Below are 26,580 nucleotides of genomic sequence, written 5' to 3' on the forward strand. Positions count from 1 at the left end.
AAGCGGTAGTGACATTCAAGATAGAGGGAAAAAGAGGCTTAAAGTCATTATGTTCCTTTCATGGGGGGGGGGCGGGGCGGGGATGTGCTGTCAAATTCTGCATCCCAGTGCCTCTGCTTCTTGTAAGAAGGCTTTGAAATTCACCATTGCATGCTTTTTTTTTTTTTTCCAGGCAGGCAGAATTTATTACGCTATTACACTGCTACATAAAAGCAGAAGGGATCCCACTGAGCGGGCTCATTTCATCCAGTTTCAGGGCTTTCCCAGCATGTTCTGGATGAGTCTTTGGATTTTGGTTTTAAACACTGAGCGCTGGATGCCTCTGTTGTCACGGGGCCGACCTACTGAAATTGCTTGAATTGATTTCACTGACAGTAGGAGGGAGGTTCATTTAGAGACATCATAGAACCTGTCTGGTATGCCAGGCCTCTGACTCCATGCCCCCTCCCATCCCTTCTTGTGTCCCTTTTCCTCTTAAGTCCAGGAATGGCTTGTCTGTCCACACACACTTGTGATTTTTCGAGCACCTCTATTTATATTTGATTCTGTGTATTTGATTGAAAAGATTGCTTGGTGGGGATTGAATGTGGGAGGGTGGATTAAAAGTGGGGTGGGCGGCAGATGGAGACAGTGGCAATGACAGAAAACACATGATAGATATTTGGAAATTCCATAGCTTTAGCCTGTAGAAACTTAAATGAGGATCGTTGATATCTAGAGTGAGGTAGAGGTAGGTAGTGTGTGTGTGTGTGTGTGTTGGCTGAGAGGGGGAGGGGTGGAGGAGGAAGATTCTGCCAGCAATTTTCTGCCCCACCCTCTTGATGCTGCCTTAAATAGCTTCTTGCCAGCCTAGCCTTGAGGTCTCCCTCTTAGCCTAAGGGGAAAGGAGGGAAGGGCTGGTCTGTTGGCACCCCTGCCCTCCTCCACCCATCTTTGGAGTCATGGTTAGGAAAGAGTTAGTTCTCCCAGGATTACGGATGGCACATTTCTCAGCTGAAGGACCTGTGACAACTAGCTCTGGTGACTTCCTTGCAAGGAATTAACAACTGAAATGATGTGCTTTTTACCCTGTGAGGCACAGGGTGGGAAGCAGTGTCACCTTCCTGCCCTTCTGTGGCCCTGCCCTCCTCTTACTTGCTTTCATCTGTTGTCGTTGGAGAGTTTCTATAAACTTTTTGAAGAGATTGGGACTATTGGGGTGGGGTTGGAATTATAGGAAGGAGGAGAGAATGCTTCTTACTGGCAGAACAAAGACCTGTTCAGCTCTCTCCTTTTCCCTTCTCTAAAATAGAGTTCAATACAGATAACAGAGTGTGGGTTTTCTTTGCAGAGAATGAAAAGACAGGGCCCAGGAAAGAAAGCGTTTACTGTGCAGCACTGGTCATCAGCTGTCACCCTTACTTAGCTCTCTCTGGATCTTTCTTTGCATGTGGAAGCTGATGTACTGTAGAGGGCACTCACTGGTAATTTAGGATTTAATTACCATGTCTCTGAGAAAAGGAATGGATGGTGTCAGAAAGCTTTGGTGGAAAGGTCTGTGACAGGCTTTGAGCTTGGCCACCAAATTTTGGGTCTTGGGCTCGTGGTATCCTCTTTCTGGACCTGTGTGTTTGTTGGGATAACGGAAGGGTTAGAACAGACAATTTTTTAGGGCTCCTGATGGCACTGCTCTTCTTAAATTCACAAGCACAGTTTGTGATAGCATTTTTAGATTCTTTCCTATTTGCTAATCTGATGTTAAATTTCATAGCCTTTTATCAATGGCACAAAAGAAGCATTCTAGAACTTAGGCTGCTGTTGGATTCAGATCCACCTTTTCCTTGATTAGTGTGATTCATGTGGTTTTACTGTATGTAAATAATTCAGAGCTAGAATGGTCCAGAGTGGTAGGCACAGACAGCTCCGAGTGGGCTGTTGTCTGGGAGGGATGACAGATTGCTGAGGAAAAGGAGTTTCTAGAATTTATTCTTTCCTAAGATCTGTGTAACTCACTGTTTTATTTATGATTGCGTGAGTGAATGCTTAGATATTAACAATATGGTGGTGGTGGGGGACTTTGTGATTGATGCATTCAGCAATCTTCATTGAGGGTTTTGAGCAGTGAGAATGTTTGACCAGTTGTCTGAGATCACACAGCTAACAAGATGCAGCGCTGGGGCAGTATCCCAGGAGGAAAGATTCTTGTTCCTATGTTGTAGATATATTTGTTAGACCCTCCCATCCAAGACTGGAGTGTAAGATGGGAAGGAGAAAAGGGAGGAGGAAGCAGGTGTAGATGAAGGGGAGGCTGCAGATTCCATAGCTTCAGCCTTTGGAGCCAAGAGCAGGTCTGTGTCCTTGGAGTGGAGCAAGGAACGGAGCAGCTTGGCTTAGGCACAGTGTGTGTGGGGAGGAGGAGTTGAGTGCACTGAGTTCCCTGGGTTGACCCCAATGTGGATTCCTCTTGTTGACCTCTCTGATTGTAGAGTGTGGTCAGGGCTGCTTAGTTCAGGGCCAACCAAGGCCTTTTGCCTCACTGGAGCACCCAGAACTGGGGTATGTGGGGAGTCAGGTGTGGCAGTGCTGATGCTGACGAAGGCTGAAGTAGGGACCAGCTCTGCTGAAATTCTAGGTCTCTGTGTGTCTCAATATAGAATTCAAAAACAAAAACATGTAACTTTTGAAATGCAAGCAGCATTTTCTCCTCTGACTTTTATTGTACATTCTAAGTGAGAACATTTTATATTCTCTTTTCAGAGGAGAGACTTGGAGATGACTTGTGCTGTATTGTAGTTTCTCTGGGAGGAGGTGGAAGGAGATCTGGCTTGAGACTGGAGTTTCAGAGTGTTTCAATGAACACTTAAAGGGCTATGAGCAGTGGTTCACCAGAGCAGTAACCACTCAAAGGCAATGATAAAAGGTGACAATACTTTGAAGTCTGTGGTCCAAGCCAACAGCTGGCCATGAGCAGTGTGCTTCACTTGTCAGCTCTAGGAAGTTATGTGGCCCTGTACCTTGCTATCTCCCACCCCCTTCCTGCATTCATTTCTTTTTTTTTTTTCCTCCTCTTGTCTATCTTTCTCCTTGCCTTTCTCCCTTATCCTTTTTTCTGCTGTCAGTAGTTCAGCTTGGTAGCATGTTTTAATATATGTATTGTCTCATTAAAATTTCATGTTCTCTGTTCTTAATTTAAAACCAGTTGGGTTTAGTCTTTTAGAATTTATATGCAAAACAAAACCCAAACTCAATTAAGCTGCTTTTTATTTCTGTGTGGCCTTCCATTGATTCTCCCCCCACTCCTGTTTCTGTGGTCAATAGTGGCTCTTTACAGAAAAAAAAAAAAATCCCAGGTCTCTGTCATGTGGTTATTGTTTGAAAAGCAAAAGCAGCTATAACAATAGAAAAAGTTTCCACCCTTGTACTGTGAACCACCAGGGACACCCTGTCCCAAGAGATGGGTCCTGTTTCTTAACTTCCTTCCATGGAATTGTCCTGTAACAAGTCTTGGACAGTAAGTGGTGCTGACGGTGGGGATGGGGCTGTTGTGAGTGATTCTGGTCATGCTTGCAGCGGGGAAACAGGCCTGGCAGGCTGTGGCCAAAAGAGTATCTCCAGGAAGAGGTTAGTGTGATGGATTTCTCTTGTTTTCCAGGTTATACTAACTTAACTTGCTGTGGCAGGACCCAGACCCCTTTGGAAAAGAATAAGATACTTGTCGCTTTTCCCATCAGTGTTTGGTAGAACCCATCAAGTATTCTGTGCCCACTGTGTTTGTGTGTGTGTGTGTGTGGGGGGAGGTGGGGGGACAGTCACCAGCATTTTGCTAGTGTGATGTTCCAGATGCTTTGATGGAGGTATACTAGAGCACTTAATAATGACCTTGAAGTCTCTAGTGTGTATATTCAAAGTCCATATGTATTTTGTATTCAACTCTACAATACCTGTGCTGGTGTTAGTATAAGTGTACTTAGATTGTTTTACTATTGAATACAATTGATGGTCCAGGAAAAGGTTGTGTTTATCTCTGGCTTTCTGTAAGTAAGCACAGCACTCTATATAGCCCAGCTAGGGATGGTAGGAATAGGACAGGCCTCAGGCCTGCGGGGGTTGACAACTATTTCCATCCTTTCCCAGTGGCTCTTCTAGGTTCCCAAAGGCTAGTTGTTCTCATACTAAGATTTGTTCCTTTACCAGAGGCCTTCACCTTTTTCCCAGGCTACCTCCCTCTTAGGGCATGCTCCCTTACAGTGGAAAGATGTGCCTTTTTCCTCTGCTTACCTACTCTTTCTGTTCTTGCTGGATTCCTTGTCTGTGTCCTCTCTTATAATGTGAGATCTGGGAGGAGGAGAAAAAATCTGTGTTTTAGTGTCTTTTGCTATCTAAGTTTTATATATGTTTGTGTATATGGACAAGGTCAGGAGGTTTTATGGGGAAAGAGGTGTATTCTTCTGTGAAAGCAAATTATGTGGGAAATTCTTTAGTCGTCTTTTTTTTTTTTTTTTTTTTTTTTGAGGTGGAGTCTCTTTCTATTATAGGCTGGCCTTGAACTTACTGTGATCCTCCTACCTTTTAGGTGCTGGTAGTAAAGGCTTTCACCACAACACTGGGCTATGTATACAACATACACACACACCACTATAAGAGAGGAAGATTTATAAAAGAAAGTGATACCACTTGTGTCCTCATCCTGGTAACATTCCCCACAGTCAGTCACTGTGCATGATTTTCTGTTGCTGTGGGAGTCAAGTACCACAAACTCAGTAGTGTAAGGCAACCTAGACTTACGGTTCCGTTAAGAGTCTGAGCAGGGTCTCAGTGGGCTAAAATCGAGGTGTTAGCAGGGCTGCGCAGGCCTGTTTCCTCACGTGTACCATCTTTCAGAGGCTGTTTGCTCAGGGCCCGCTGCTCCATCCTCACGACCAATGATGGCTGGTTGAGTCTGTCCTATGGCATCACTATGAATTTCCATAGTCTCATCTTTTTCTAATTCCCCTCTTCCTCCTTCTCCTGCTTTAAAAAATACTTAAAAATTTCTTTTAAATTTATTTATTTGAGAGAGAGAAAGAGGCAGAGAGGGTAGGCAGGGAGCATGCATGCCAGAGCCTCTGGCCACTGCAAACAAACTCCAGATGCATGTGCCACCTTTTCATCTGGCTTATGTGGGTTCTGGGGTATTGAACCTGGGTCCTTAGGCTTCATAGGGAAATGCCTTAACTACTAAGCTATCTTTCCAGTCCTTCTCCTTGTACTTTTTTTGAGGAAAGCCCAACAGACTGGCCTTTTGTTTTCTTATGCAAAAAAGCAAGCGAATGAGAGACAGACACACAGAGAGAAAGTGAAAGAATTGGTGCACCAGGTCCTCCAGCCACTGTAATCAAACTCTAGACACATGTGCCACTTTGTGCGCATGTACAGCCTTGCACGCTTGTATTACCTTGTGAGTCTGACTTACATGCAACCTGGAGAGTTAACATGAGTCCTTAGGCTTTGTAGGCAAGTGCCTTACCCACTAAGCTATTTCTCCAGCCCTCTTTCTTTTACTTTTAAGAACCCTTGTGATGACATTGAGCCATCCAAACAACAAATTGTGATTTGTTGATCAGCAATCTTAATTTCATTTTTATTCTTAATTCCCCTTTACCATGTAACTAAACATGTTCCTCATTTTGAATGGTAGGATATGGACTTCTTCCAGGGGCTGTTTATTTTTCTACCATAGGTAACTCCATATTCTTTTAAGTATTTCTCCTGATATTACTATCATACTTGTAAGTCACACTTCTCCCTACTACCCTTCATCTTTCCAGTATGCTTCACCAGTCTTTGGTTACATTGACACTTGGTACTTTGTTTTGACTGTGTAAATAGTGTTTATGGCTGAGCCGTATATACTGTAGTCATACTTCCTTTCTTATATAATTGTTGACTTGATGATGGCCCAATTTCCTCAAGTTAGCTGTCTATATACTTATTACTTATCGCCAACGTATCTGTATTTTAAAACCTCTCTGTCTTGTAACACAATTACTTTTATTTTGTTATGCCCTTTGCCTTCCCTCCTAGAGCCCTGCCTCTCCTTCTCTTTGAGGCCTGTGGCATAACTTGTGTTGGGACTCCCCCTCACCTGGCCTGGGTTGCCTCCAGTTTCTTCTTTTTGGTTTTATTCCTCCAGGAGTTTCTGTGAGAGGGCCTGTGGGAACTGGTAACTTCATTCTTACATACCCCAAATGGTCTTGTTCTATACTTGTATTTGACTAGTGGTTTAGTTCATCTAGAACTTCTGGTGGAAAAACCAATTTTTATTATAGTTTTGAAGGCACTGCTCCACTGTCCTCTAGGTTCTAATATTGATGCTGAAAATGTAGATACTGTTGTAATTTCTGATCATTTATGGGTACTTCATTAATTTTAGGATCTTCTCTCTTTTTTGCATTTTTAATTTTCTTTCTTTAAAAATTATCACATTTGACCTGATATGGTGGCACATGCTTGTAATCCTTGGTTTTGGGAGGTGGAGGCAAGAGGATCAGAATTTCAAGGCTAGCTTTTGGCTAGATAGGGAGTACAAGGTCAGCCTGGACCACCTAGACCTCTCTCAGAAAAATCTAACCCAAAACAAAACAAAACAAAACACCAAAAGTTCTTGGGCTGTTTTTGGTTTTTCGAGGTAGAGTTTCATTCTAGCCCATGCTGACCTGGAATTCACCATGTAGTCTTAGGGCGGCCTTCACCTTAAACTCACGGCGATCCTCCTACCTCTGCCTCCCGAGTGATTAAAGTCATGCGTCACCATGCGCGGCTGTGCTGTTCTTCAGTTTGTCCTTTGACCTCAACACTTACATCCTTCATATTTGGGAAAATTTTTTACATATGGATAGGAAAAGTTTCCCTTTCTATTTTCTGTGTTTTGTCTTTGGAAGTCCTTATGAGTAGTAGACTTCCTTGATTAAATTTATAATTTTAAACTCCCTAGTTCCCTGAATGTTTCCCTCCCTCTCATCTTCTGTCTCAGTATGTATTCCAGGATGTCCTTGAACTCCTGATCCTGATCTTCCTGACTCAGTTTCCCTAGTGCTCATTGCTGGGATTACAGATGTATTTCACTATGTCTGGCTTTTTTACATTTTAATTTTTTGGATTGTCTTCACTTCTTCTAAGTCTCATTTTCTGGTGGTTTTGGTTGCTGTATTTTGTTGTGGAGCCCTCCTTGCATGCATGCTGATTCTTGCCTGCCCATTTATATTTTAAGGGTAGACACTAAAATGATGATTGTGCATCTGTGGGACATGGAAGGGGCCTGTTAATTTCTTTGAAGGGTCATACAGCAGAGAACCCCCTCTTCCCCACTGGAAAAATCTAGATATCAGTAGAGATTTCCTTGAGTAGGTCCCCCTTCTCTTGCTGTTTTTGTCTGGGGGTGGTGAGGTGAATTAACAGTCTGAAGGGAAGGAGGGGGAGAAGTTGTTATCCTGTTTGCCTTGAAGACTTTCACAGTGAGGTGCCCTGTTCTGCGCTGTCATTCCTGAGGCTCTGGTCTGCTTCCTGACAGTGGACCTTCACCTTTTCCTGGCCTAGGGAGGGATAGCACCAGGCTGAATAGATTGCAGGAAGGAACTTGGGTCAGTTAGACTAAATCTGTAGATAGACCTTCAGAAAGCAAGCTCTCCTCTTTTTAGCCCCATGCTTCCAGTTCCTGAGGGCTTTTCAGGTTCAATGTTAGTGGTTGGCCACTTGAGTAGTTATTCTTTCCCCAGCTTACACTTAACAGCAGACAAAGCAGGAGTTCAAGTCTGCTACTGCTTTGTGATGGGCTCTGTCTCCTAGAGTTCTGTTGACACATCTTGGGTGCTTTTATTTCCTTTCTGTTAAAAAACAGATTTCTCTTCTATCCTTTTAGCAGGATTATAGAAGAAGAATAGAGATAAGCATGGTGTTTAGCTATCTGATGAGACCAGAGATGGATTTCAGCTCTCTAGCCAAGCCCTTAAACTTGCTTCTGTCCATATAGATACCCCACTCCCCTTTGTGGTATTGTGGATTAAACCCTAGGCCTTGGGCATGCTAACAAACAGTTTACCACTCTGGTATAATCCCAGTGCTACGATGTTTACTAAATGATTACATACATGTTTCTAAGACAGTATGCATACAGTTAGTCATTAGTCTTCCAGACAGTTGTAAAATGCAATCTTACAAAAATAAATCATTGTTTATTTTGAAATGGACATAATCATAGGCAGCAGACCCTGCCTATCTCAGCTGCATGGGAGGAGAAGCACTGGGGGACAGCATCATGAATTGTTGGGCTCCTGAGTGCTGAAGCCCAGGTGTTGTATCCAGCCCCATCACTAACCATGTGGCCCACACTGGTAAATCCATCCATTCATCTGGGTCTCAGTTTCTTCTGCCTACCTGTTGGTCAGATGTAGGCTCAGTTGTTTCTCTGCACTGAGGACCTGTGGTATGTAAAACACGGTGCTGGGGTTCTCCCAGAGTCGCTGCTCGGGCAGCCAGTGAAGTTTTACATGTACTTCTGTTATGACATGTGTGACACTGAGTTGATTTTGTTTGGTTTAGATATCTCCTAAGTTTAGCTCAATGTCGTAAGTCCTGTGCACATTTTATCTCTTGCATGTTCTAGACCATACACTCCTTGTGAGGACTATATTGTAGTCATCTTTGTATCTTCCAGTGTCTTCCACAATCCTTGGAGGCATAGAGCAAATGTTGGATTTTCCCACTAAGGAGTACTTGAAGGAAGATGAATATGTAAGCCAATCTGCTGGAATCCCTAGATCTGCTCAGAGAACAAGGCCTGCATATTGGGGTCCTGCCACACACTTCTCTTTCACTCATGAACTTGGGAGGTTCAGATGTATTGGTCAGTACAGATAACAGTTCAGAATAGCAACCCTAGCCCTAGAGGATTGTTTTCCCCCAGCCACATTATACTTCTGTTATTCTTCAGTAGATCACATATTGATACAGGTTAAGAGCAGATTCATCTTAAAATGACAGTGGATTGCAGATAGGCCCCACCTTTAAAGTGTTTAAAAACATTTTAGGGATTTTTCATAGCCTACTTTGATTCTTGACAGGACTAGTAAGTTGAAATTTTAGAAATAGAATTATCTCAGTAGAAGTTAGTGGATCTCCATAGAGAGGCCTGGAGCTCCTTTGTAGGCAACACTCCCCACCTCTGCTGGAGAGGCAGTACCTGTGAGGGAGCTGAAGTACCATTGTGGGAGCATCTGAAAAGAGTCTTGCTCTTTTAAAAATTTTATTTCAGAGAGAGAAGAGAGAGAGAGAGATAGGTAGATACAGACAGAGACAGAGACAGAAAGAATTGGCATGCCAGGGCCTCAGCCACTGGAATCGAACTCCAGACACTTGTGCCACCTAGGGGCCATGAGCAACCTTGCCCTTGCCTCTCCTTTGTGTGTCTGGCTAACGTGGGATCTGGAGAGTTGAACATGGGTCCTTAGGCTTTGCAGGCAAGTGCCTTAACTGCTAAGCCATCTCTCCAGCTGGAGCCTTGCTTTTGATTTGCTCAACAAGTAGTTACTGAGTACCATCTATAGACCAAGGACTATGCTCTGGGCTCTGGGAATATAGCAGTGAACAAAGAAAAATGACACTTGCCCTCTTGGTGTTTATAGGCTAAAGGCCCAGCTGTCCAGCACGGTAGTCACTAACTGCATATTGCTATGTAAATTCATTTAAGTGGGTTCCATTAAAATTCAGTTCTCAGTCACATGTGCTACATTTAAATACTCAGTGGCTGCATGTTCCTGGTGACTGCTGTGTGGACAGTATAGATCTAGGAGACCTCTCATTTCAGGAGGTTTCCTCAGACAGACTGTACCGCAGAGTGGAGACTCTGGGTTTCTATACCACATATCTGTGATTATCCTTACTTTACTGTGGAGACAACTAACAGCACAAAAGAATCAATGGCTTAAGGTTACAAGGTTGGATGGACTGAGCTAGGATCAGAGCTCTTCTTGCTTGAGTTTTAGAGTAAGCTACTACTATGTGCCTCCGTTTCCTCATCAGTGGGGAACATAATAGGACCATAGGGAGGATTAGATGATCTAATAATGCAGGTCTTAGGACTATGCCAGATACACGTTGTCATTCAGTAAATACTAGCAACTATTACTAATTATTATTTTTTTAAGCCAAAGTCACTTGGGAGTCCAAACTAGCTTCTAACTCATTACGTAACTGAAGATGACCTTAAACTTCTAATCCTGCTGCTTCTATTTTTTCCAAGTGATAGGATAAAATTGCATGTGCCACCATGCTCATATGATGTTGGAAATTGAACCCAGGACTTTGTGTATACTCTAGGCAAGCACTTTATCAACTGAGTTCCATCCTGTCCCAGTTCAGTGGACACTGTTACTGAGAATGAAATGTGGTCAGAAATTACTGGTAGAGTCCAAGATACTTTTTTTTTTTTTTTTTTAGGTAGGGTTTCACTCTAGTCCAGGCTGACCTGAAATTCACTATGGAGTCTCAGGGTGGCCTGAACTCACAGCAAGCCTCTACCTCTGCATGGTATTAAGGGCATATGCCACCATGACCAGCTCCAACAGACATTTTCAAACAGGTTCTGCCTGAGTGCTGCTGCCTATGAGCACTTAAACTAAAACTTACCCTGTGACTGGCTCTGCCAACCCTTTCCTGTTTGGACCCTGATGCCCCATCATGTGGGCAGTGGTGGGGCAGTGTGGGGGTTCTGGTTTGAAGGTGGCAGCCGTAACAGGAATAGGTGCTTAGTAGATCCCGGAATTGCCCTTCTGCCAGCAGGTCAGTGTGAATGCTCATTACTCATTTATATAATGCTTTATGCATTGATTATTGACAACAGCCTGAAGGCTGACCTTTGGGCTTGGCTTACCAGTATAAAAGGTCATATCTTGAGGAATCATAATTTCTGTTACAGCCTAGAGTCTGCGTGGAACCCGTGCACACGAGCACTTTCTTGCCTGGTGTGCCCATAGGTGACTCATCTGCAGGCTGCTCTTCTCTACTAGAGTTTGTCTTTAGTCAGGGGCAGTGTCAGCTGAGTGGATGACTGTCACCTGTGTGCACAGCATGTTGGTCAAGGGTCACAGTTGCTATTAGCAGGTTGGGTGAGAAACAGGAAGATTTTCCTGGCGCATTGATGTTAGTCTTTCCAAGGCTGCAGCAGCACAGACACGCCGGTGCTTGGCCTTATTTTCTAGATGGTATGCACATAGCCTGCACCAGGGGACTGGCAGGATCTTGAGGCTGTGGGTGAGGTAAGAAGGGCAGGAACTGGAGCTGGGAGATCTGAGTCGCTGTGCCACTGACCTGGCCAGTGGGGGTCTGAGTGGAGAGGCCAAAGGCTCTTAAGCAAAGCAAAGTGAATAGAGGCCCTGGAGAAAGCAAAATTCAATCAGGGACTGAAATCAGAGTAGCTGGAGGAAGAAGAGAGAGCCTAGGCCTTCGGTAGGTTTGGTGGTGACGGTTGAAAAGCAAGTTGTCAGGCCCACAGACCTAGGCCAAGGCAGTTGTAGGCCTCTTAGGACTATTTAATGTTTGCCTTGTGGAACATAGCGCATGGTGAGCCAGCACTGGCAGGTGTGAGGGGCGAGGCCCCGGGGAACTGGGAAATATTAGTCATCCCTGCGCACTGATAGAAGATATGGCGCCTCATCTAGACAGCTGCTGCAGGAGGCCCAGCGGCTGCCAGCCTGCCTTCCAGTCCCCATGTTCTTCGTTTTGTCTTTAATTATTAAAGTCCTGGGCTATTTAAATGTTCACCTGAAGCAGCACTGGGAATAATTTTCCCTTCTTTTCTGGCAGAGAAAGGGCTTTGTGGCCTATGATTCCAGATTCCCCAGGTTGCCCTCTCAAGGAAGCCTTAGGGACGGTGTTCCTGATCACAGGGGACAGACTTCCTTGACTGCATGCATTGCACATTGGCATTTACTTTAAGTGAGTCCTGAATTTTAGGAGTATATGGTATTCCTTTTCATCATATACCAGGAAGAGAGGATGCTGCTAGAGGATGTAAAATATTTAATGTGCTATTTAAAAAGTTAAGCTGGGGCTGGAGAAATGTCTTATTGGTTAAGGTGCTTGTCTGTAAAGCCAAAGGACCCAGGTTCAATTCCCCAGGGCCCATGTAAGCCAGATGCACAAGGTGGCACATGTGTCTGGAGTTCATTTGCAGTGGCTGAAGCCCCTGGTGTGCCCATTCTCTCTCTCTCTGTCTCCCTCTCTCCCTCTCTCTCTCTCACACACACACTCACTCAAATAAATAAATAAAATGAAAATAAATTTTAAAAAGCATTAAATTGCTGGGCTGCATAGATTGCTCATTGGTTAGGGCACTTGTCTGCAAAGCCTAATCACCCAAGTTTGGTTCCCCAGTACCCATGTGTAGTGGATAGAGGCCCTGGCATGCCCATTCTCTCTGTCTTTCTGCTTGCAAATAAATAAAAATTTTTTAAAGTTAAACTGGAGCCTATGATGAGTGGTGCCTTAGGCAACTTGTATGATTTTCAGGAGTCTTCTTGGGGCTCTTAAAGTCCTCAGGAAGGATGGGGCTGGAGGTCTGGGGGTCTCTTGAGAGCTTACTTGCTTGCTTGGCTTAGAGGCTGAATGGTAGAGAGCAGGGTTAAGATGTCCCTCCAGAGGCTGTTGGTTGGGGTGGGCTTTTTGGACAAGTGGAGAGGAGTATAGGAAGGAGAGTGACCATCCCATTTGGGGTTCTTTATTCATTTTGTTTGATGGACCTCAGTGAGTCCTTGGTGCTTACCCATCTGTTCAGCCTCAAGACTTTGGCCTATGTAAGTTTTCATTACTCTTTCACCTTAGCTCCCCACCCCCATCCTCAAATCACACCTTGAGCATCAAATTATGTGCTTGGAAAAACTTCCTGTGACCCTCTGGACCAAGTTAAATATCCCATGTGAGGTCTATCATGGGTTGGTGGCTCTGAGCAAACCATTCTCCATAGCATTTGTCTCAGCTGCTTTGTAACGCTTGTCTACCTGGCCACCCCTCCAGTCTGTTGGCTCCACCAAAGAGTGGCCAGGGCTGTTTGTAATTACCATTACATTCTAGCAAGCGTTGGGCTCACTATCTGTTGAGTGAATTAATTCACTTAATCATTTGCTAAGTTTTGGGTTTTGCACAAGATTCTGGGATGGAAAGGGAATAGAAAAACTGCTTTCCTCACAGATCTCTGGAGATACCCATTGAAGTACAGGAAAAAACAAAACACATCAGTTGAAGTTATGCTTATTCTTTAAAAACAAGGCATGGATTTCCTACTTTTGGTTCAGATTTTATAATGAACTCCTAAGGAAATATGCTCAAAGCTATTTCATCAATAGGAAAGTGTGTGAAAACTGATGACTGTTTCTCTGAGGAAGAGGTAGGCAAACAGAAAGGTTCTCATGCCATTGTGGTGGACAAGGGTTGGTATGTGGACACATAGGAAGGGCTGGAACTGGCCCAGAGCAGGGCATTCCTAGTAGAGGACAAAGGGACCACCATGTCCACAGACAAGATGGCAAGGAAGGCTTTGTGCAAGGGCAAATGTTTTACATAAGCCTGGAGCATAGGCAGAGGAAGGCCTGCTTAGTAGCGTTCATTGTGATTGGTCAGGTTTGAGAAGTGAGAGTATTAGGTGGGATGGATTGATGATACAATGTAATTGAAGTGTAATTGAAGAAGGGAATTGTGCAAATGTGCCTCAGACACAGCATAGAGAATACTTGGGTCTCAGTAGAGAGTGGGCATGTCGTTTACAAAGGATTATGCATTAAAAGTCAAACACACCCAAGATCACAAGGTCCCCTTTTCATTGCAGAAGGGGTAGTTTACTTTTTTTTCCAAGGCCTTCTTCAGCCTTCTTCATGTTCTCCTTTCTTTACTCTGGTGGGATTTTAATGTGACTTGCAACCTTTCTTAGGCTGTATTTTCTAGGGTGTAATATTGCATATGAACAAGAAAGTGGCATATGTTATATGTAAATCTGCATACTTTATGTGTTGACTTACCTGTATGATCATACATATTGCTTTTTTTTTCTTTTGTTTTTAAGTCCTAGGGCTTGAAGTAATTATGTAATTAGAATCCACACTGAGTGTGGATAGATAAGGCGTAATTAAAGAGGAAAGCCTAATTTTGAAAGAATGATAAGAGGTCATTTGACTCAGTCTGGGCCCAAATCCAATCAGAGAACAGTAAGAGAACAGTAAGAGGTCATTTGGATGTAGGGAGCTTGAGGCCACCCAGGAGCTCAGACTGGCCTGAGAACTAGACAGATTTTGTTTCAGTTCACTGTGAAAGCCATTCACTGGGCATCCTCTTGGTACTAGGTATTATGGGAGGTCCGGTTGAGTCAGTAACAGAAGTCCTGGTTCTCAGGGAGGATGTAAGGGATCATGGGCTTGAGAACAATTAGGAGGCCCTAGGCAAGGAGGTGAAACACCTGGGGTGGGGCTCACAGGATAGGCACCATTTAAGCCATACTTTGAAAGATAAGGAGGTTTTAAGAGCAAGCACAGGAGACACTTGGATAATATTTCTGGGATGAATATCAAGGCCAAGGTAGGTGGAAAGGACATGGCTGTGTTGGTGGGGCTAGGGGTCATTTTGTGGTTTGGTGAGGTCACACTGATACAGCTCAGGCACAGAGTGACAGGAAGAGACCAGGAGGCTGTGGAGGTCTTTGATCAGTGGCTCATGGGCGGAGAAGTTAGAGTCACTGCGGAGGGCAGGGGACACTTCCTTGTAAAGGGGTCTTAGGGTGTGAAGGACCAGTAAAAGAAGGGATGGGGACACAGGAGCACAGGAGAGGAATGAGGTAAGCCAAGGCCCAGAGAGAGAGAGCAGAGAGGAGACCATGAGTTCTGGGGGACCAAGGAGAACACAGCTTGGCTGCAGTGATGAAGCTGATTTCTAGGAGTATGTATGTTTGGCAGGAAAGGTTTGATCCAGGGAGCCAAAGGAGTCATGGCAGGCTTTTGGATAGGAGAATGACCAACACAGGCATGCTGAAAGAAGAGAAGGTGGGCCTTGGCAGGAAATGTGCTTCTGCAGAGTTTGGCCCCAGATACTGGGCCTGAGGTGATGGGGCTAGAGTAGGCTTGGAAGGATGGGGCCATCTGAGTCCTTTATCCTAAAAGTGTTACTGGTCTGGCTGATGAAAGGGTGAGAGGAATTAGTGAAGGGAAGAGATGGAGAGAATCGTATGGTCAGAGACTGGAGAAGGACCAGCTGGTGGGGAAAGTGGACACGGGAGGAAGCTTGGTGTGTCGAGAGTCTAGAAAGCCTTGTTCTTACTACAACACTGCCCCTGAGCCAGTGGAGAGACCTTAGGTCAGGCTTTTCCTCTCTCCTCAGCTTCATTTCCTTGTGAGGGGGAGGTGCCTTTATGGTTTGAGCTCCTCTCCGCCTCTGGCTAAGGCGAGGGGGATGGTGTGGGCTGGGGACTTGTGGAACTACCCCAAGGAGGTGAGAGAAGAAACCAAGTAGCCCTTTTCCATATCATGGGTTGGCAGGAGTGTAGGGAGTCTGCTGACCAGATCTGGCTCATTTTGCCTATTTCAAGGTGCTTCTGAGACTCTGATGTAATGGGTATGTAAAGCTTCATCCAAAGTTGAAGTCAGTACTCCATTCTGGGCAGCAGCAGAGAAGGGGTTAATCTTGGGTTCACAGAAAGAAAATTATTAGGTCAGGAACCTGATGAATTCCTCACCTCCCCTAAAGCCAGTCTTTGGAGAATTGAAGGCTTGGGCCTTTAGAATGTCTGTGGAAGAGAAGGAAGGCTTCCTGGCAGAGGAGGACTTTGGCAGAACCTTGAAGAGGAGTAGTAAAGGGAAAGGAAAGAAAGAACTTTTCAGAGCTGAGAATGAATGGAGTTATAGTACAGAATTGATAATAGCAAGGAAGCCTTATACTTTTTCGTAATCGATGTGCACACCAGCTCTGTTCCAGGTGTTTTCCTGATCTTTGTTTCATAAACTTTTCATCATTTCTGCCTGACTTATTGACCCATGTTACAGATAAGACAATGGGATTAGAGGTGGGAGGGCATTGCGTTTCATCTGCATCTAACAGATATCCTGGCTCACTGGGAAATGTAGGGTAAAGAGAATGGTTTGCCTTTCTGACTTTTATTCCCAAGTCAAGCACTTCCTAAAAATGTGGCTCCAGCTGCTGCCCATCCTGTACCATTCCAATATGGTGTAGCAATCTCAGAAACTATTGGTGGGGGCACTCAGAAATCATGGGGTTTAGACCACCATTTATAGATGATGAAACTGAGGATCAGAAAGGAGAAGGGATTGCTGAGGGCAGAAGCAGAATGGGTATGAGAAGTGGAAGTCTGTAAACTTTGGTCTCTGAGGCTATTTTCAGGCTCCCTGTGGAAAAGTTTGTTTAGATAACAATAGAAACCTTTGTCTAGAGAGTTGGTCTGGGCAGGGTTGAATCTGAAAGTTCTCTGTGTATGTGTGTGCATATGTGTGTGTGTGTGTGTGTGTGTTTCCTTTGCTTTGACTTCAGATGCCTTTGAACCAGCTGAATGGATTCCTTACGACCCAAGGCTTCTAACAGGTGGAAAGGAAGAAGGGGGAAGATTAGAAGTCACAGAGCAAGAAGATTAAGCTCCAGGCTTAGCTAAGCATTTCCCAAGCCTGTAAATGATCACTACTGTTTATTGAACACTGTGTCAGCCAATCTTTATGTGTCATTTTATGTACCTACAATAGCCACTTCATAAGGTGAGCATTGCTTTATTGCTTACAGTTTACAGATGAAGGAACTAATTCAAAGAGACCATGACCTACCTAACAGCAGAATATTAGTAAGACAGCTTGGGTTTCCACCTGGATATTTTAGTCATCTTTCCTTCATTGTGACAAAATACCTGGTGTAACCAACTTATAAGTGGGAGGGGTTTATTTGGCTCATAGTTTCAGAAGTCTCAGTCCATGGTCGCTTGGCCCTGTTGTCTTTGGGCCTGTGGCAAAGTAGTGCATCATGGGAGAGGAAGTTGCTTACCTCAGTGCAACCAAGACACAGAAAGAGAGGGAGGGAGGGATAGATACAGAGAGACAGGAAGGGCCAGGGCCTTACTATCCCTTCCATGGGCACCCCTCCAGTGGCCTTACCTCCTTTTATTAGGTCCTACCTCCTTAAAGCTTCCACTGCTCCCTTACAGCATCACAGGCTATGGGCTAAGCCTTTAACACATGGACCTTTGTAACATTCAAGATCCAAAGTATAGCACTGGCCTGTCCAACCCAAAGCTCTTCCTTTACCCCCATGCTGTGTTGCTGAACTGTGAGTTGTACCCATCTGACCATGTGAGGATGTATGGGATGGCACATTTTGGAGGTTACTATTTGCCAGTGGTCTTCAGTAGTGGACAGTTTTACTCCTAGGGGACATTTGGCAATGTTTGGAGAAGTTTTTGGTGTTATAATTTAAGGGTCTTATTGGTGTTTTGTATGTAGTGGCCACACGTGCTCCTGAATTGCTTTCAGTGCACAGGACAGCCCTGCCAAGCAGAGTTACCATGCATGAAATGTCAAGTGTGGAGGTTAAGCAATCCAGCCCTTTGGGAACCTAGTTTTTTTTAACCTGCAGAAAATGGGGTGAACTGAAGGACCCATCAAAAGAACTTGGATTGTTCCTTTAGCTTCAAGGACTTATGCTGCATTGGACTGGTTCTGTCAGTTTGTGCTCCTCACTGCCAGAGCCCCAGAGGCCTTGCGTGATGGTAATGGAGGGTGTGTGAGGGCCACGAGCTACAGCCAGTGATTTGTAGGTTTGGGTCAATCCAGGCTGATGAGAATTGATTGATCTACTTTCCTGTGAGTAATCCAGATCTAGCTAAATGTGCCTTCTTTCCTGTTAGATTAATGCTATGGTTACTCACAATCAGAAGTGTCAGAGAAGGCTGGTCTAGGGATATAAGCTCAGTGGTAGTCTAGATTGCTTGTGGTCCTGGGTTTGATTCCTAGCACTATAAAACCAACCAGCCAGCCAACCAACTGCACTCACTTCAGATTAAATAAGCAAGCTTCTTTCACATTTTCCCTCAGCAGTTGTTTATCCAGTGTTCAGCCAGTGTGGGAGGGTCTCTTGTTTGTCCTCAAGGAGCGCATAGCTGTGTGGGTTGGTGAGTATGTCTACTCTGCAGAGTATTAATCTGTCCATCCTCAGGCCTGGGTATCTCAGTGGTATGCCCACAGTGGGTACCCATTCATAAATTTATGTTCCATGAGAAGTGGTAGGTTTTTAGTTTTGCTTATCATCTACCTGACACATAATAAGCAATCAGTAAATATTTTCTGAGTTGTTGCAGTAATGAGGAATCTGCATCTTAAAAGAAGGGTAGAGTTTAGACATACATGGATGGACAAGGGAGGCATTTTAGACTGGCAGTAGGTGGAGGCAGGAAGAGGGGATGATGTAAGCAGATGCAGAGAGATAGTAAAGCGCGAGGTGTGCTGGACAACTTCAGCTTGTAGTGATGGACTGCTCGCTGTGATCAGGATGCAGAAGATTGGAGACTAGCTGGGGCCAAACGGCGGCTGGAGAGTTGGATTCAGACTCTGTTAAAGTGATTGGGTTTATCCTTTATTTAGGAGGTTTTAAATCCTAGTGTGGTTTGCCAGTTGTCCCAGGGTTCTTATTAACAGAGCGCTGTCACAAGAGACCCGTTTGGATGATGTTTCATGGCCCAGCAATCAACAGGATGGTGTGGAGTGGAGCCTGCAAAGGTGTCCCGGTGGGCGACAGTCAATCAGGGTTTAGAAGAACACTGCCCACAGTACTTGGTGGAGTCTGGAGGCAGGCAGTTCAGGCCCTGCCCGAGCCTAAGAACCTGTAGCAATGCCTGGAAGTAGGAGATGGTTATTAAAGAGATTTCAGTTTTGAATGACATCCCACATGATCTCTCAAAGTGCTGCAAGGCAGCTCTTCCAAAGAGAGGCCCATCTCATGTTTAGGCAACCAGACAAGCATTTTTCTAACTGGAAGTTATGATTGATAAGGAAAAGAAAGACTACAATATGCCCATTTCCTAAGCAATTAAAAGTCAAGAGAATCTGCTGTCTCTCAAATGGCCTGGCAAAGTCCACTGCTATTCACTTTCTTAAGCCCAACATTGTTCTTTGGAATTTGAAATAGGTTATGAATGTGCTTGATGTCAGGAAAGATAAATGTGGGGAGGACTGCAGTCAATACATTTCCTTTTTAAGTAGAAACAATATAAAGAGCTTAATTCAGTCCCAAATCAATCTCACTTTGTTGCCATGATTTTGTAAAACCTGAGCTGCTTTATGTCTGTCTCACACTGTTTATATTCCCCAGTGTTCCTCATCCCAGCTGGCCCTGCATAGACCCCAGCCTTTTTAGGCCATGCACTGCTCTCTCCTCTCAGCCTGCTTTCTTGGGCTCTGCGAAAGGGTTGTGTGGCCAGCGGTGGGTTATTCAGTCTCAAGCCTGGGACAGTCGTCAGGGTTGTGTTCTCCCACATGGACTTTCTTGTGTGAGAGTGTTAGGAGGCTGAATTCTCCTTTCAACAGGCTATTCACTTTTTAAAAATTTTTCTTCATTTATTTATTTAAGAGCAACAGACAGTGAAAGAGGCAGATTGAGAGAGAGAGAGAGAGAGAGAGAGAGAGAGAGAGAGGGAGAGGGAGGAAGGGAGAGAATGGGTGTGCCAGGGCCTCCAGCCACTGCAAACAAACTCCAGATGCATATGCCACCTTGTGCATCTGGCTTATGTGAGTCCTGGGGAATCGAGCCTCAACCTGGGGTCCTTAGGCTTCACAGGCAAGTGCTTAACCAATAAGCCATCTCTCCAGCCCTATTCACTTTTAAGATAGTTAATACAAATGTAGTTTGGAAATCAGAACACTATAGAAATGTGTATGTTTCAGTACACATTTGTCTGTATCTATGTCTTCCCAGTTTACATTAGATGAAGTGAGCATATAATCCAGTTTGCTCAGGGCAATTTTAGTTTATGCTCTTTGTACCAGTGAATAGATAGTGACATCCTCTTTATTTTCTTTCTCTTTTTATTTATTTATTTATTTAGTTTTTCAAGGTAGGGTCTCACTCTAGCCCAAGCTGACCTAGAATTCATTATGTAGTGTCAGGGTGGCCTCGAACTTATGATCTTCTTACTGTTGGGATGAAGGTGTGCGCCACTATACCTGGCTCTCTCTCTTTTCTTTTTAAAATTTATTTGGTGGGGGGGAGGGAAAGAGAGACGGGAGGAACACTCCCAAACAAACTCCAGATGCATGTACCATTTTGTGCTGGCTTTACATGGTCATAAGGCTTTACACAAACACCTGTAACCACTTAGCCATCTCTCCAGCCTGTAACATCTTCTTTTACTCTCAGAAGTTCCCTAGCATAAATGATATATTACCCAATAGATAGGTAATCACTTTTGTTTGTATGACCTTCCAAGATTTCTCCAAGTGGGTTCATGCATAAAGGGGAAAGGTGACATACATTGCTGTAGTCATTTAATTTGCCCTGGATGCTTTCCTTATCAGTGCAAATGGAGTGTCCTAATTTTGTTACAGTCTTTGGGAGCAGTGTTTATAGACATTGGTGAACAGTTGCCTCTGCCTTCAGTTTGCATAGAAAGATCACCAAGGCCATGGTACTGTGGGCAGCTTTTTCTTTAGATTGGGTCAGTGTGGTAGTGGACTCACCCAGGAAGCACTATTAGGCACCAGCGTTGTCTGCAGCATGGCATGAGGCATTTTGGAGGAGATGGGTCCTTCCTTCATCTGTGCTTGTGTGAGCCTTCCAGGGCTAGCTCACACGTGTCAGCCCTTCACAGAGGCTTTCCTGATTCTCTGGCCACAACTCCTTGGCATCTCCAGACATCTGTGTCATCCATCCACTCAGCCACCCATTTCATCAGCCAATGTTCAGTGATGCCAAGAATTGTTAGAACTGTGCTAGATACATGAAGACGCAGACAGTGACATGCACTGTGCTCCAGAAGTCAGAGGGCAGGAGTGAGCTGTCACGGACAGAGCCATATGACAGCTGCCTTAGTACCTTTAGGCGCAGGGTGCTGGGAGCCACAGAGGGAAGGCCTGGCCACTGTGAGCCTGGTTAGGCAGGCTGAGGACCTTCTGGAAGGTGCTTGCTTTAGCACTTGCCTTATCTCCACTCTTTGGTCCAGGCGCTTTCTGTTATCTCGCCCTGTCACTGCACGCTCTGGTTTCGTCCTTTGCATTTAGTAGTCGCTCATGCATTTATTGAATAGAGTGAGAAAGCACAAATTAATGAGGGAACCTAGCTGCAATCGTTTTAACCTGAAAAGCACAGGTGAGATGTTCTTTGCTGCCCCTGGCCTTCTTGATTTAGTGTCCTGCCAGGGCGTCTCTACATTAAGTATCTGCTTCTCCCTTGAGTCTCCTCCTACCAACCCAAGCTGTCTCTATCCTCTTTTTTACCTTTTCATCTGCCTCACCATGGTAGGGAAAGTCACCCCCTCATTCTGACTGCCGCATGAACAGGAGCCCTGAGGCCTGCCCCTGTTTTGGTCTTAGTTCCCCTTGGAATGAAGGGGATTGCTATGACCCTTGTGCCTGATGACCCAGCAGCTCCTTCTTTCATCTTCTAGCAACTCTAGTTTCCGTTGTAACTTCCTGGTGCCACAGGGGTGATCAGTCCAGGATAAGAAATAGCAAGTCCAGGAAATTGACCTTTTAATACAGTTTAAAAAGCCACAGGAAGAATGAGGATGACCACTGTGTAGCCTTGAGCCTCTGTGCTGAGGGCTGAGGTTGGCACAGCACCAGGGCCCAGGTGATGTCACCAGCTGTGGAGGCTCAGCACTGTTGGGTTGTCATGGAAGAGGCTTTTGGCCAAATATTAGCAGCTGCTTTCCTAAAATTGTGCAGAAGTAGCCCATGGGAGGAAGAGGTGAGATTTGTTTAACAACTCACATTCCCCTCTGTTGCCCTCATCTGTTCTTTCCCCAGAAGCTTTCACAGGAAGTAGGGAGGTGGGCAGGTCTTTCTCTGGGAAGTCCACTTTGGATTGATGTTTAGCAGACTGACTGTGTGCCTGGCTCTGCTCTGGGTGTCTGCATGCTCTTAAATCAATTCTTAAACTTTAAAGGGCAAAAGAGCCCTGTGCAGTGCTGTTACTGGTGCACGTTCTCCCCTGGTGGATGTGCCTTGTTGACGTGTGCCCTTGGTTATGCAGGTTCTATTTGGATATTTCTGCTGCAGGTTACAACCCCCAAGCCAGATTGTCTGGCGATAGGGCAGTTCATTATCTTGTAAACAGGAGTGGTTTCAGGTAGAGGGCACTGTGTTTTGTACCCTGGACTTGTGCCTGGGGCCGTTTTATCCAGACATAGGGTGGGCTTTGGAGTTGACTGTCTCAGTGGCTCAGTGATGGCAGTAAGTCCCCAGTTCCTGCCCACCCTTTCTATTGTTGGCACTGGCTCTTTTTGCAGCCTGGACTTAGGGTGGCATCTCCACACACGTCCATCAGACACACATCAAGGGCTGAAGGATACAGATTGATGCTGGTGTTCTCTTTCAGGAGTCAGGAGGATTCTTGAGGTACCTGGAACAGTCTTCCCATCATACCTCACCATCTGAAGTAACGTCATATGTCTTCCTATGCCAGTCATTCTGTGATTCCAGACATAGGGTGGCTTTACTCTATGGTAAAGAGAGCCAGTACCCAAACAAATAGAGGCTCTGTCAGGAAAGGAGGAGTTGGACTTGAAGCTGGCAAGGCTCCTACCAGAAGCCAGGGCACATGTGGTGGCTGAGCTTACCCAGAGAACATTGGCTGTGGTGTCCTGTGCAGTCAGGGTTGCTGGGAAGGTTATCTGTGCTGTGCAGCTGAGGAAATGAGGCTCAGCGGGGTCCATTGCTGAGTCTCAGATAATGCTATGGGTTATGGAGGTCAGGAGAGTGGGGAGTGAGGTGTGTGAGAGGCCATTTTAGCCCTAAGGGAGCAGTCGTCTTTTTTGACACCTCAAGTGTCAAAGCAGCCCTCTTCATTTCTTACTGCTCATCTCTGACTGCAATTATTCATGGCAGGAGGTCTTTCTGATCACTTCCTATGGGAAGAATCCTCAGGGCATGAGTGAAATACACCACGTGTATTTTTAAACTTTTAATTTACAATTTCTGTACCTATAAACAATATATCATGATCATAATCCCCTCCTACCAGTCTCCATTGCTTTCCTTCCTCCATGCCCCCCTCCACTGAATCTCTTATTTTTTCCAACAAGTCCCTCTTCTATTATGATATGATCATTTTTTTGACTCTCATTTTATATAGGACTTGTCTAGGTAGCATCAGCCACTGTGAGGTCATGAACATAATGGCCACTGGAAGACAGTATTCCAAAGCACTCCTTCCCTTCCTTTGGCTTTTATATTCTTTTTTTTTTTTTTTCATTTTCTTTAAAGAGAATGGGCACATTAGGGCCTTCAGCCACTGCAAATGAACTCCAGATGCACATGCCTCCTTGTGTATCTGTCTTATGTGGGTCCTGGGAAATTGAACCTGGGTCCTTGGTCTTTGCAGGCAAGAGCTTTAACCACTAAGCCATCTCTCAGCCCTGGCTCTTACATTATTTTTTTTTCTGAGGTAGGGTCTCGCTCTAACTGACCTGGAATTCACTATGTAGTCTCATGGTGGCCTCAAGCTTACGGTGAGCCTCCTACCTCTGTCTCCAAAGTGCTGGGATTAAAGGCATGCACCACCATGCCTGGCTCTGGCTCTTACATTCTTAATGTCACCTCTTCCACCATTGTTCCTGAGCCTTGGGGATGTGAGAAAGATGTCTCAGTGCTCAACATTCTTCTCAGCACTTTGATGTGTTTTGAGTCACCCCAATGGTCACCACCATCTGAAAAAAGAAGCTTTTCTAATCACAAGTGAGGGTAGCATTACTACATGGACATAAAGATAAATATTTAGAGGGTAACTTAGGGCATTCTATATCAATTTAGCTGAACATCAGTAGCATCCTTGCTGAGGGCTTATGACCACCCTAGCTTCTGCCTCCAAATTATCTGTGTCTAAAAGAGGTGGAATTAAAAAAAAATCAGATTCTATTTTGTACTTGTCTGGGACTAAACCCATGAGCTCCTGGGCCCTATATGCTTGTGCATAATTTCTGATTATTTCAAATTCTAACACTACCCTTTTCAGTTTGATTTTACTACCCATGATTTATGGATAAGGAAGCTGAGGCTCGGAAGGAGACGTGGCCTGAGGAGGACTGCGCAGCTTGTTCGTGCTGGAGCCAGGATGGCAGTCTGCCTGACTGCTAGCTCTGTTGCTTTTCCACACTGTCTCATTGCTTATCAGCAGCCACCAGCCTTGTTATGCCCCTGAAGGAAGGCGCTCAGGAAGAGGGGGTTCAGTGCCACCTAAGTGCCAAAGGAGCTGAATGTTTCCTATGGGAGTCATTCTCAGGGTATTAGGAAAAAATCTCGTGAATGTAATAAACACAAGTAGGAATCAGAAATCCAGTTTTCTATATAGCAACTAACATGTGAGGAGAGAAAACTCTTGGAAGACCTTAAAGGGTTCTTGTCTCTGAAAGTGGGAGGTTCTGACTGAGTGTAGGGCAACCCAGCTCATTTGGGAACATGAGTGAAAAATGTGGCCCGCATGGCAGAGTCTCTGGGTACCGCCCAGTGGACCCTCATTCTCCCTCTGTCCTTTGAGAATGTTTTCTGTACTTATAAAATGAGGTCCAGGTTGGCAGCTTGGTGAATGACATCAGAGAGGCAAACAGTGGAGCCAGCTTTTATTTTTTATTTTTTTTATTTTTTAATTTTTTAATTTTTTTTTATTTATTTATTTGAGAGCAACAGACACAGAGAGAAAGACAGTTAGAGGGAGAGAGAGAGAATGGGCGCGCCAGGGCTTCCAGCCTCTGCAAACGAACTCCAGATGCGTGCACCCCCTTGTGCATCTGGCTAACGTGGGACCTGGGGAACCAAGCCTCGAACCGTGGTCCTTAGGCTTCACAGGCAAGCGCTTAACCACTAAGCCATCTCTCCAGCCCCAACTTTTAGACAGCCTTGTAGAACTATGCAAAGGTGGGGCTGCAGGGTGTGGCACGTCAGCGTTGAGAGGTCAGTGTGGCTGTCCCTTGTTGCGAGCTTTTTCTTGCCCATTGTTCAGGATCTCAGCAGAGCTGCTGAGGACAAAAGTCTGGTTTGGACCTCTCCTCAAAGCAAAAACATATTTGCATAAAAAGCTCTTGTCTGGCCTTCATGTTTGGAGTCCTTCCTTTGATGTATGTCTTGGGAGAGACACTGCCACCTCTCCCTAAGCCGATGGGAGATAATGAATTAGAAGTGGCAGGGATAAGTGCCTGTTTGCAGTAGAGAAGATATGGCATGTTGGTTGGGTAAGGGCCCTAGGAACTTGCAAAGCTCTCGAAGAGCTGGGAGAAGAGGTGAATGAAGGGGAATGTGTGCTGGATAGGTGGATCACAGGTGGGTATGTATGTGAACAATAGTAGGGCAGCCAACACCACGCTGATGTCTGGAGAGAAGGTGTCTTGACTTCCAAATATATGGGAAGTAATAGATACCCCCTGCTGCTAGTGAATCACATCTGAGTTCTGAGTGAGACTGAAGGCCAGTTTCCATTCCACCTTCCCCACCTATCTCCTATTTATTGAACACTTTGTAAAGCATTTATAGCATAACTTTGACATGGCAAAATTATTTTGGGGTTGAGATTTCACAGACAAAAGCCATTGTCCTTGAGGAGTCATCTCCTAGGCAGACAAGATGATTGTAAAGAAGTGTGGTAAGTGCTAACAGCATGTCCAGGGTCCTGTGGGAGAGGTAGAAGGGAACTCCTGATGTGTCTTAGGGGAGGAGGTGGCATCTGAGCTGCAGCTAGGCTAGATGGGAAGTGTGCAAGGTGGAGCAGCGTCTTGTAAGGTGTTCCAGGCAGCGGGTAGCAGTAAAACGTTCATGAAAACCTGTCATGTGATAGGGGTGCTGCAGAGAGGGCCCATGTCCATTCTGCCTGCAGGTGCTCATTGTCAGAGGCAAATAGGAAATAGTGCAGGCGACAGTGGATTGGAATGTGGACAGAGGTCTGTGGCAACAGAAGGCCCTGCTCCATCCAGTTATTGATATTTACCATTCTTCCTCTGCAGGGACCCTTTGCAGACCCTTTCATTGATGAGGGCTGATTAAGGTGCTAGCTTGTTTTGTGCTACCAAGGGGTTGATCATGCACTTCAGTAATTTGGATTATAATGTCAGGCATCTACTCTTCTAGGTTTCTTCTTTATGGATCTGACAATTAATACCTTAATTATTTTTCTGTTGCTATGACAAAATATACAAGGTTGTGTGCTATGACTACAAGAGAGGTTTATTTAGCTCAGTGATAGAGGTTCAAGAGCATGGCCCCAGCATGTGTTTGGCTCTGGGGAGGGCTGCATGGTGGATGTCATCACAAGGGTGAGAGCAGGTGAGGAATCATGGTGAGACAGGAACAAAGGCTAGGAAGGGCCAGGCTGGCATTTTCAGTTACTTATTTTGGG

The 26,580-nt window shown here is 45.0% G+C and overlaps 1 protein-coding gene across 30 annotated transcripts in view; it reads left to right on the top strand.

The window, feature by feature from the left end:
- Positions 1-26,580, top strand: part of Sorbs1 (sorbin and SH3 domain containing 1) — a 259,137-nt gene that overhangs the window by 964 nt on the left and 231,593 nt on the right. The gene's annotated exons all lie outside the window — the stretch shown is intronic.

This window comes from Jaculus jaculus, chromosome 1 (assembly GCF_020740685.1).
Source record: "Jaculus jaculus isolate mJacJac1 chromosome 1, mJacJac1.mat.Y.cur, whole genome shotgun sequence".
In the NCBI taxonomy this organism is placed as follows: domain Eukaryota; kingdom Metazoa; phylum Chordata; class Mammalia; order Rodentia; family Dipodidae; genus Jaculus; species Jaculus jaculus.